The sequence below is a fragment of the Somniosus microcephalus genome, chromosome 4 (assembly GCF_052327205.1).
Source record: "Somniosus microcephalus isolate GS21.2 chromosome 4, FLI_Smic_1.0, whole genome shotgun sequence".
NCBI classification, from domain to species: Eukaryota; Metazoa; Chordata; class Chondrichthyes; order Squaliformes; family Somniosidae; genus Somniosus; species Somniosus microcephalus.
In genome coordinates, this window is record NC_140990.1 from 208,712,520 (window position 1) to 208,722,903 (window position 10,384).

Below are 10,384 nucleotides of genomic sequence, written 5' to 3' on the forward strand. Positions count from 1 at the left end.
TATATCAAAGGCATGAATTGCTTTCATACTGAGTCCATCACTGGTTAAAACAGTTAAAATATATTGTGAAACAATGTATATGCACAAATAGTTTAACTTTACACTAAAAATAGATTGAGCATTTAAAAAAATTTGCTTCGGGATATTTCAAATAATGCTTACTAAAACGGGCATTCAAAATACTACATATTCAAAATACTATGCTGATCATAAATTAGAATTCTATTTTAAAACTTGTCTGTAGAAACATGTCCGCAAAGATCAGTGCATTTTCAGCCTCTACAGTTACTCGTTCTGTATATATCCTGATTGTGTCTCTTAATCTTTTCCCATCTTCTTATGATCCCATTCTTGAAGTTTCTTTTCAGAGCCTTTGTGCGTGTGCTCTTTCCTTCTCCCTCAGTCATGCTGCTGTCTCCAGATCTGCCCAACTCCTCGTTTGCAGAGTCCTGTATCTCATCAGATGACACAATCATAGAATCAGGGCTATCTCTTGCATCAGAGAAATTTCTGATGAGTCTGTAAAGGGGTGGTCTGGTGAAGGTTCTATGGAATGTGTGGTGAGCTCCCCATTATCATCAACATCGTGCAGCATTATTTCATCTTGATTTATAGAAGGAAGCCTAGGTTATTGGCGCTGTCCATATTTTCCATCTGTTTCACCTTGACATTCATCTGTGAGGCCTAAGGTGGCTCAGAACCCAGTTGTGTGAGGGTTAATCATGTGGATAGGTTTTCTTGATCTCTTGTGTGTTTTCTAGGTCATAGATGGATGGGGTGTGGCTGAAGTTACTTGGGATCTGAAGCTCATGGCCAAGCTCTTCATTCATGACCTCTTGACTTGCATCGGAACAGAAGTGATCAATACAACTGACTAGAAGCAACGTATAAACAAAACTTGTCATAAATGAGTCCCTCCTGTTTACAATAATTTGCTGTGTAACTCGTCACAATATTCTGCACAACAATTGTTGGGGTGTCTTGCTCTCTGAACTTTCAAATGTTGGTGTTCAGAGAGATTTGGGTGTCCTCGTGCAAGAAACACAGAAAGCTAGCATGCAAGTACAGCAAGCAATAAGGAAGGCAAATGGTATGTTGGCCTTTATTGCACGGGGGTTGGAGTATAAGAGTAAGTAGGTCTTGCTACAATTGTACAGGGCCTTGGTGAGACCACACCTGGAGTACCATGCACAGTTTTGGTCTCCTTATCTAAGGAAGGATATACTTGCCTTGGAGGTGGTGCAATGAAGGTTCATTAGATTGATCCCTGGGAAGAGGGGGCTTTCCTGTGATTGTGTAGGATGGGCCTATACTCTCTGGAGTTTAGAAGGATGAGAGGTGATCTCATTGAAACATAGAAGATTCTGAAAGGGATGACGGGGTAGATGCTGAGAGGTTGTTTCCCCTGGCTGGAGTGCCTAGAACTAGTGGGCAGAGCCTCAGGATAAGGGGTAGGCCATTTAAGACCGAGCTGAGAAGAAATGTCTTTACTCAGAGGGTTGTGAATCCTTGAAATTCTCTGCTCCAGAGGGCTGTGGATGCTGAGTCTTTGAGTATATTCAAGGCTGAGATAGATAGATCTTTGGACTCTAGGAGAACCAAGGAATATGAAGATCAGGCGGGAAAGTGGAGTTGAGATTGAAGATCAGCCATGATCTTACTGAATGGTGGAGCAGGCTCGAGGGGCTGTATGGCCTACTCCTGCTCCTATTTCTTATATTCTTAAGCAGCTGAAGATGGTTGCGCCTAGGACTTATGCATTCATCCTGCACATAAAGCCCAGACTCTGCTTGGTGTCTTGTTTTACACACTTTGTATAAAATAATAAATTGCAGGACAACGGAGTATTACAGTTTAACTCTTTTATTAAGCATTAGGTCTGTGATCTTACTCATAGCAGCAGTGGGGAAAAGCATGGCATTAGGACCCCTAGCCTGGGTCTTCAAAACAATAGTAGTCCTTACAGATGCCTGCAGGCCAATGACAACTCAGCATGTGATCACATGAATATAATAGGTATTCCTTACAGATGCCTGCGGGCCAATGATAATTCAATATGCAAATGTTACACTTGGAACCTCAGTTTGGCAGCATAGCAAGAACTCACTGAATAGGTATGACTGTAGCACAGCTTCTATTAGTTCTCTTATGTGCTGTAACAGTTTCATGATCATCTAAAATTTATTTAACACTGAGTTATGGAAAGGCTCATCCATAAACTCTCCTCTTCTACTATAGTTTTCACTGACTAGCAGCGATGCAGTAGAACACGGTTTGCTGCCAATAAATTAATTTTTTTTAATGCAGTTTATATTCTTAATCATGACAAACACAAAGTAGGAAGATAATTAGATTTATTGGTTGTAATGAACCCATTAATTATTTTTTGGAGGGTCAGCTGGGTCTCTGCGATGTGGAAACCCATTGGTCCAGAATTTGTGGTGGGTAATAACGGGGAACTAACAAAGCTCATTGTTATTACCCCTTTGAAATGGACCGCAACTTCAGGATGTAACGCATGTGCATCCGAACATGGAAATCCTGAAGTTGCAGTCAGTCATTCACTGCCCTGAAATAACAACAGAAAACGCTGGAAAAACTTAGCAGGCCAGGGCAGCATCCATGGAGAGAGAAACAGAGTTAACGTTTCAGGTCGATGACCTTTCGTCAGAATTGGTAAAAAGCAGGAAAAGGAACAGATTGTGAAGCAAGTTAGGGGCTGGGAAAAGGGGGAGGGGATGAAAGAACAAAAGGGAAGGTCAGTGATGGGATAGAAAGCAGGAGAGATTAAGAGACATTGGCCCAGAAATTCGGGTCTCCACGGGTGAGTACGCACGGCGTACTCGCCCGTAGGCCCAATGGAAGTGCCGGTTTCCTGCATGCACTGCGCGTCCGCGGGAAACTGGCACTTCCGTTCCTCTGAACGAAGAGGTTCAGAGGTCGAACGCGTGCGCGGGGGAGGCTGCACGTGCGCATCGAACTTTGTTTTTTTTTACAGGTTTTCCCGGGAGGGTAAGCCTGCAGAATTTAGAAATATAAAAAGCAGACGTAAGGCCTGCTTTTTACAAGGTAAGTGGTGAATTAATTAAAATTAAAACATTTTTTCCACAGCATTATTATTTTTACAAGGTAAGTATATTTTTAGCCCAATTAGAAAATAAAATTCTTTTTTTCAAAAATTTAAATTATTGTTTAAAATAGTTATTTCATGTAATTTATAGTTTATTTAAAAAATGTGATGTTTTTTAAAATTTATTTGAAGATTTAGTGCTATTTTGGGGCCGTAGTATTTATAAGTCTTGACAGCACTTCCTGTCCGACTTATGAATGGAGTATTCCCTGCTCCGATTGGCTGCCCATGGCCCACGTGATCCCAGGGGACATATCGAACTAACTGCGCCCCTGGGATACGCAAGCACTGCGTGCCGGCAGCTGGACCAGGCCCCGGATTAGAATTCCATGGGGGCCTACAGCTCAACAGCCGGCGCGCAAGGTAAGTGCAGATCGGGGGCTTGCACCCGCGGGAAGCCCCTGACCCGAATTTCTGGGCCTAAGAGAGACATTAAGAGATATTCAAGGCAAGAGGAGGTGGTAATGGGACAGGTTAAGGAACAAAGGATGGCTATAGATGAAGTGTGAATTGCGCTGGCAGAATGTAGGATGGCTGCCATGTGGGAGGGAAGAAAAAAGGCCAAACAAAAGTGTGGATAAAAAAAATAATAAAAGATGTGTATATATATGTGATAGGGGGCGAGGTTATGATCTGAAATTGTTGAACTCTATGTTGAGTCCAGAGGGCTATAGAGTGCCTAATCGAAAGATGAGGTGCTGTTCCTCGAGCTTACGCTGAGCTTCCGTGGAACAGTGCAAGAGGCCGAGGATGGTGAGGTCTGAGTGGGAATGGAGCGGTGAATTAAAGTGACAGGCCACTGGGAGCTCGGGGTCCCCCTTACGGACTGAACGGAGGTGTTCCGCAAAGCGGTCACCCAATCTGCATTTGGTCTCCCCAATGTAGAGGAGACCACATCGTGAGCAGCAAATACAGTATACTAAATTGCAGGAAGTACAAATAAATCGCAGTTTCACCTGGAGGAGTGCTGTGAGTTTGGGTAAGTGTGAGAGTTCTTTAGTTGTTATTTCTCTTTAAATCATTCTTGATAAGATTACTTAAGCAGTTTAAGTAAAGGGGAAAAGTTAAATATTTGGGATTCTGTTGGTTTAAGAAGAGTAAAACAAGGTTACACTGCAGTAGGAGTAAATTGGCACAGCAGGCAGTGGAAACCAGTTTTCTAACCAATCAGCAGGGGTGACTCATTTGGCTGTAAACAAACAAACAGTATAAAAAGACCAGTCCTAGTGCGAGCAAGCACTGAGTGCGAGTCATCAAAGAGTGCTGTGAGTTTGGGTAAGTGTGAGTTAGGGTACGTGGGGTGTTGGGTGCTCTTTTCAAACTTTAACGCTGTGGGTTGTAGTTAATAAGGCCTTTCTGGTGCAGAGTGACTGTTGGTAAACCATTTAACTGGTGAAACTAGAGGGATTGATTTAATTTAAATCCAATTAATTAAAGGGGATACTAGCATCTAAAATCGGGCAGAGGGTGTCCATAACTAACAATAAAAAATTTAATGAATTACATAGAATGGAGCAGGTGATGTGTTACTGTTGCGAGATGTGGGAGCCGGTGGACCCCATTGAGGCTCACGGTGATTACGTCTGTGACAAGTGTCTGCTGCTACAGGAACTCCAGCTCCGTGTTGATGAGCTGGAGTCTGAGCTTCAGACACTGCGACACATCAGGGAGGGGGAGAAGTACCTGGACCCTGTGTATCAGGAGGTGGTCACACCTATGAAGTTAATTAATTCAGATGTAGCCCATGGTCAGGGACAGGATGATGTGACTACGAGTGAGGCAGGTACGGGGATCCAGGAGGGAGAGCTGGAGGAGCCGCAGCCCTTGCTCTTGTCCAACAGGTTTGAGGTTCTTACTCCCTGTGGGGACAGGAGCAGGGACTGCAGGGAGGATGAGCAACCTGGCCACAGCACCATGGAACGGGGGGCCATTCAAGAGGGGGGAGTAAATATAAATGTTGCAGTGGTAGGGGATAGTATTATTAGGGGGATAGATAGAGTTCTCTGCAGCCGAGAGCGAGAGTCCCGAAGGCTGTGTTGCCTACACGGTGCCAGGGTTAAGGACATCTCCTCTGGGCTGGAAAGAAACTTGCAGTGGGAGGGGGTGGATCCAGTTGTCGTGGTCCATGTTGGTACAAACGACGTAGATAGGACTAGGAAGCCAGTTCTGTTAAAGGAGTATGAGCAGCGAGGGGTCAAATTAAAAAACACAACCTCAAGGGTAATAATCTCTGGATTATTACCTGAGCCACGAGCGAATTTGGCTAGGACAAATAAAATTAGAGAGTTAAATGCGTGGCTCAAAGACTGGTGTGGGAGAAATGGGTTTTGCTTCCTGGGACACTGGCACCAGTACTGGGGCAGGAGGGAGCTGTTCCGTTGGGACAGGCTTCACTTGGCCAGTGCTGGGACTAGAGTCCTGGCGGATCATATAACTAGGGCTGCAGAGAGGGCTTTAAACTAACTAGTGGGGGGGGGAAGTTCCTAGAGAGCAAATAATAAAAATGACAACAGAGAAGGTCATAGACTTAGGTAGCAGTGGGGAAATTAAAAACCAGAGCATGTCAGGAAGGGGCAGAAGGTATGGAGTAAAAGGTAAAGTAATAAAAAGGGCAAAAGCAGGAACTAAGTGTCACAAAACATCTTTGAAAGTTCTCTATCTGAATGCACGTAGCATTCGTAACAAAATAGACGAGTTAATGGCACAAATAACTACATATGGGTATGATCTTGTGGCCATTACAGAAACATGGCTGCAAGGTGACAATGCCTGGGAATTAAACATACCAGGTTATTTAACGATCAGGAAGGACAGGCAGGAAGGAAGGGGAGGTGGGGTGGCTGTGTTAATAAAGGAAGGAATCACTGTAATACAGAGAAATGATATTGGGTCAAAAGATCAGGATAATGAAACAGTTTGGGTGGAGGTAAGGAATAATAAGGGGAAAAAAACACTAGTGGGCGTAATCTATAGGCCTCCGAACAGTTGCAACTCTGTTGGACGGCGTATCAATCAGGAAATAGTTGAGGCTTGTAATGAGGGAACATCTATAATTATGGGGGATTTGAACTATCATATTAATTGGACAAATCAAATTGGGCAGGGCTGCCTTGAGGATGAGTTCATTGAGTGTATTCGGGATGGGTTTCTTGAGCAGTATGTAACTGAACCGACCAGGGGGCAAGCAACCTTAGATCTGGTCCTGTGTAACGAGACGGGATTAATTAAAAATGTCCTAGTAAAGGATCCCCTTGGAATGAGTGACCATAACATGGTTGAATTCCATATTCAATTAGAGGGTGAGAAGGTTGGATCTCAAACAAGCGTGCTAAGCTTGAATAAAGGAGACTATGAAGGTATGAGAGCGGAATTGAGTAGAGTGGATTGGGAAAATAGATTAAAGGGTAAGACGATACATGATCAGTGGTGTACATTTAAGGAGTTATTTTACAACTTCCAAAAAAAATATATTCCACTGAGAAGAAAAGGGTGTAAAAGAAAAGACCGCCATCCGTGGCTAAGTAAAGAAATTAAGGACAGTATTCGACTAAAAACAAGGGCATATAAGGTAGCCAAATCTAGTGGGAGGATAGAGGATTGGGAAAACTTTAAAAGACAGCAAAAAATAACAAAAAGATTGATTAAGAAAGGGAAGATAGATTATGAAAGTAAATTAGCAAAAAATATAAAAACAGATAGTAAGAGTTTTTATAGTTATATAAAAGGAAAAAGGGTGGCTAAAGTAAATGTTGGTCCCTTAGAGGATGAGACCGGGAAATTAATGGTGGGAAATATGGAGATGGCAAAAACACTGAATATTTTGTATCAGTCTTTACAGTAGAGGACACTAAGAATATTCCAACACTGGACAAACAGGGGGCTATAGGGGGGGAAGAGCTAAACACGATCAAAATCACTAAGGAAGTGGTACTCGGTAAAATAATGGGACTCGAGGCGGATAAATCACCTGGACCTGTTGGCTTACATCCTAGGGTCTTGAGGGAAGTGGCGGTAGGGATTGTGGATGCATTGGTAATAATTTTCCAAAACTCCCTGGACTCAGCAAAGGTCCCGGCAGACTGGAAAACTGCTAATGTAACACCCTTATTTAAAAAGGGCAGTAGACAGAAGGCTGGAAACTATAGACCGGTTAGCCTAACATCTGTGGTAGGTAAAATTTTGGAGTCCATTATTAAGGAGACAGTAACAGGACATTTGGATAATCATAATTTAATAGGACAAAGTCAGCATGGTTTTATGAAGGGGAAGTCATGTTTGACAAATTTGCTGGAGTTCTTTGAGGAAGTAACGTATAGGGTGGATAAAGGGGAACCAGTGGACGTAGTGTATTTAGACTTCCAAAAGGCATTTGACAAGGTGCCACACAAAAGATTATTGCTTAAGATAAAAAATCACGGGATTGGGGGTAATATTCTGGCATGGATAGAGGATTGGCTATCTAACAGAAGGCAGAGAGTTGGGATAAATGGTTCATTCTCAGACTGGCAATCAGTCACTAGTGGTGTTCCGCAGGGGTCAGTGCTGGGTCCCCAACTCTTTACAATCTATATTAACGATTTGGAGGAGGGGACCGAGTGTAACATATCAAAGTTTGCAGATGATACTAAGATGGGAGGGAAAGTAGTGAGTGAGGAGGACATAAAAAACCTGCAAGGGGACATAGACAGGCTAAGTAAGTGGGCAGAGATTTGGCAGATGGAATACAATACTGGAAAGTGTGAGGTTATGCACTTTGGCAGGAAAAATCGTAGAGCAAGTTATTATCTTAATGGCAAGAAACTGGAAAGTACTGAAGTACAAAGGGATCTGGGGGTCCTGGTGCACGAAACTCAAAAGGTTAGTATGCAGGTGCAGCAAGTGATCAAGAAGGCCAATGGAATGTTGGCTTTCATTGCTAGGGGGATGGAATATAAAAATAGGGAGGTATTGCTTCAGTTGTACAAGGTATTGGTGAGACCGGAGACCGCACCTGGAATACTGCATTCAGTTTTGGTGTCCATACTTAAGAAAAGACATACTTGCTCTCGAGTCAGTACAAAGAAGGTTCACTTGGTTAATCCCGGCGATGAGGGGATGGACATATGAGGAGAGGTTGAGTAGATTGGGACTCTACTCATTGGAGTTCAGAAGAATGAGAGGCGATCTTATTGAAACATATAAGATTGTGAAGGGGTTGGATCGGGTGGATGCGGGGAAGATGTTCCCGATGATGGGTGAAACTAGAACTAGGGGGCATAGTCTTAGAATAAGGGGCTGCTCTTTCAAAACTGAGATGAGGAGGAACTACTTCACTCAGAGGGTGGTAGGTCCATGGAATATGCTGCCCCAAAAAGCTGTAGAAGCTACAACATTACATAAATTTAAAACAGAAATAGACAGTTTCCTAGAAGTAAAGGGAATTAAGGCTTACGGGGAGCGGGCAGGAATTTGGACATGAGTCTAGGTTCGGATTGGACATGGCCCTGTGGGTAGCGGAGCGGGCCCAGGGGCCGTGTAGCCTGATCCTGCTCCTATTTCGTGTGTCTAATTCTGTTAGATTCAGGAGATGGTTCTGTGATAGTGGATTGGCGGTTAGGATCAGATCAGCCATGATCTTATTGAATGGCGGAGCAGGCTCGAGGGTCCGATTGACCTACTCCTGCTCCTATTTCTTATGTTCTTATTGAGGCCCTGCACAGTGGGAAGGGGGGAGGTATAAGGACATGTGTTGCATCTCCTGCGCTTGCACGGGAATGTGCCGGGTGAAGGGGAAGGGGTGCTGGGGGTGGTAGAGGAGTGGACTAGGGTGTTGCGGAGGGAGCGGTCCCTACGGAATGCTGAAAGGGAACCTGAGGGGAAGATGCGTTTGGTGGTGGGATCACGCTGGAGGTGGCGGAGGATGATCCGTTGAATGTGGAGCCTGGTGGGGTGAAAGGTGAGGACAAGGGGAACTCTATCGTGGTTCCAGGAGGGAGGGGCAGGGTTGAGGGAGATAGAACGGACACGGTCGAGGGCCGTGTCAACCAGAGTAAAGGGGAATCCTCGGTTGAGTAAAAAGGAAGACATGTCGGAAGCACTAGTGTGGAAGGTGGCATCGTCGGAGCAGATGCGGCGGAGATGGAGAAACTGGGAGAATGGAATAGAGTCCTTACAGGAGGCGGGGTGGGAGGAAGTGTAGTCCAGGTAGCTGTGGGAGTCAGTGGGCTTGTAGTGAATGTTTGTCAATAACCTATCCCCAGAGATGGAGATGGAGAAGTCAGGGAAGGGAAGAGTCAGAGATGGACCATGTGAAGGTGAGGGAAGGGTGGAAATTGGAAGCAAAGTGAATGAAATTGTCCAGTTCAGGGCGAGAGCAGGAGACGGCACCGATACAGTCATCAATGTACTGGAAAAAGAGGTGAGGGAGGGGAGCTGAGTAGGACTGGAACAAAGAGTGTTCCACACATCCCACGAAAAGGCAGGCATAGCTAGGACACTGGCTGTGATGTGGCCCCTCCCTCTCCCCAAAGCCAGCGATCAGTGTAATCTGTGAAATTCTGGAAACTGACGAAAACTTTGGATTTTCCACGGTAATGCCGCTGTTAAATATCCCATTAAAAGTGAGACCATTTTGGATTAGGTGTAACTGGGGTTATAACAGTGTATCGACTGCTAAACAAAGGTTATGGCCCTGATTTAAATTTTGTGGAATGTCAAGTTGATATACCTATCAATTCATTCCATGAAAAGCGACGAGTTAAGATAGTAACTATAGGTTTTTATTGGCTAAATAACAGAGCCCACCCTCGTGGGTGATCGGTTCCAACAAGGAAGAATACTAGCCAAGCGGTCACCTTTATACCTGGGCAAGCAGGCGGAGCCATGGGCGGAGTCAGCTGAGGTATGCCTAGGTATAACAGCGTGCGTGGCAAGAGGTAACCTTGTGTAGTGATAACAACAGTGTAAACAGTGATAACAACAGTGTAACAATAGTGAACGGTTGTGAACGATAACAGTGGTTTACCACATTCACCCCTTGTTTAAAATTGAGTCCGGTGGGGTGAAGTGTACTACTAGTTCGTGTATGTCAGTCTATCAGGAGGCCTCGTAAGCCTTTCTGACCGGCGCAGCAGCGGCGGCGGTGGTGCAGTATCCGATGTTAATGCTGGTGTCTGCGTGGTCGACGAAGGCCCCTGGGGTTCCGGCATGCCGCCAACAGGAGCTGGATTTAGGGGAGTGGTGGGGGATAATGGTGGTGTCTCAGGGGTGCCCGAG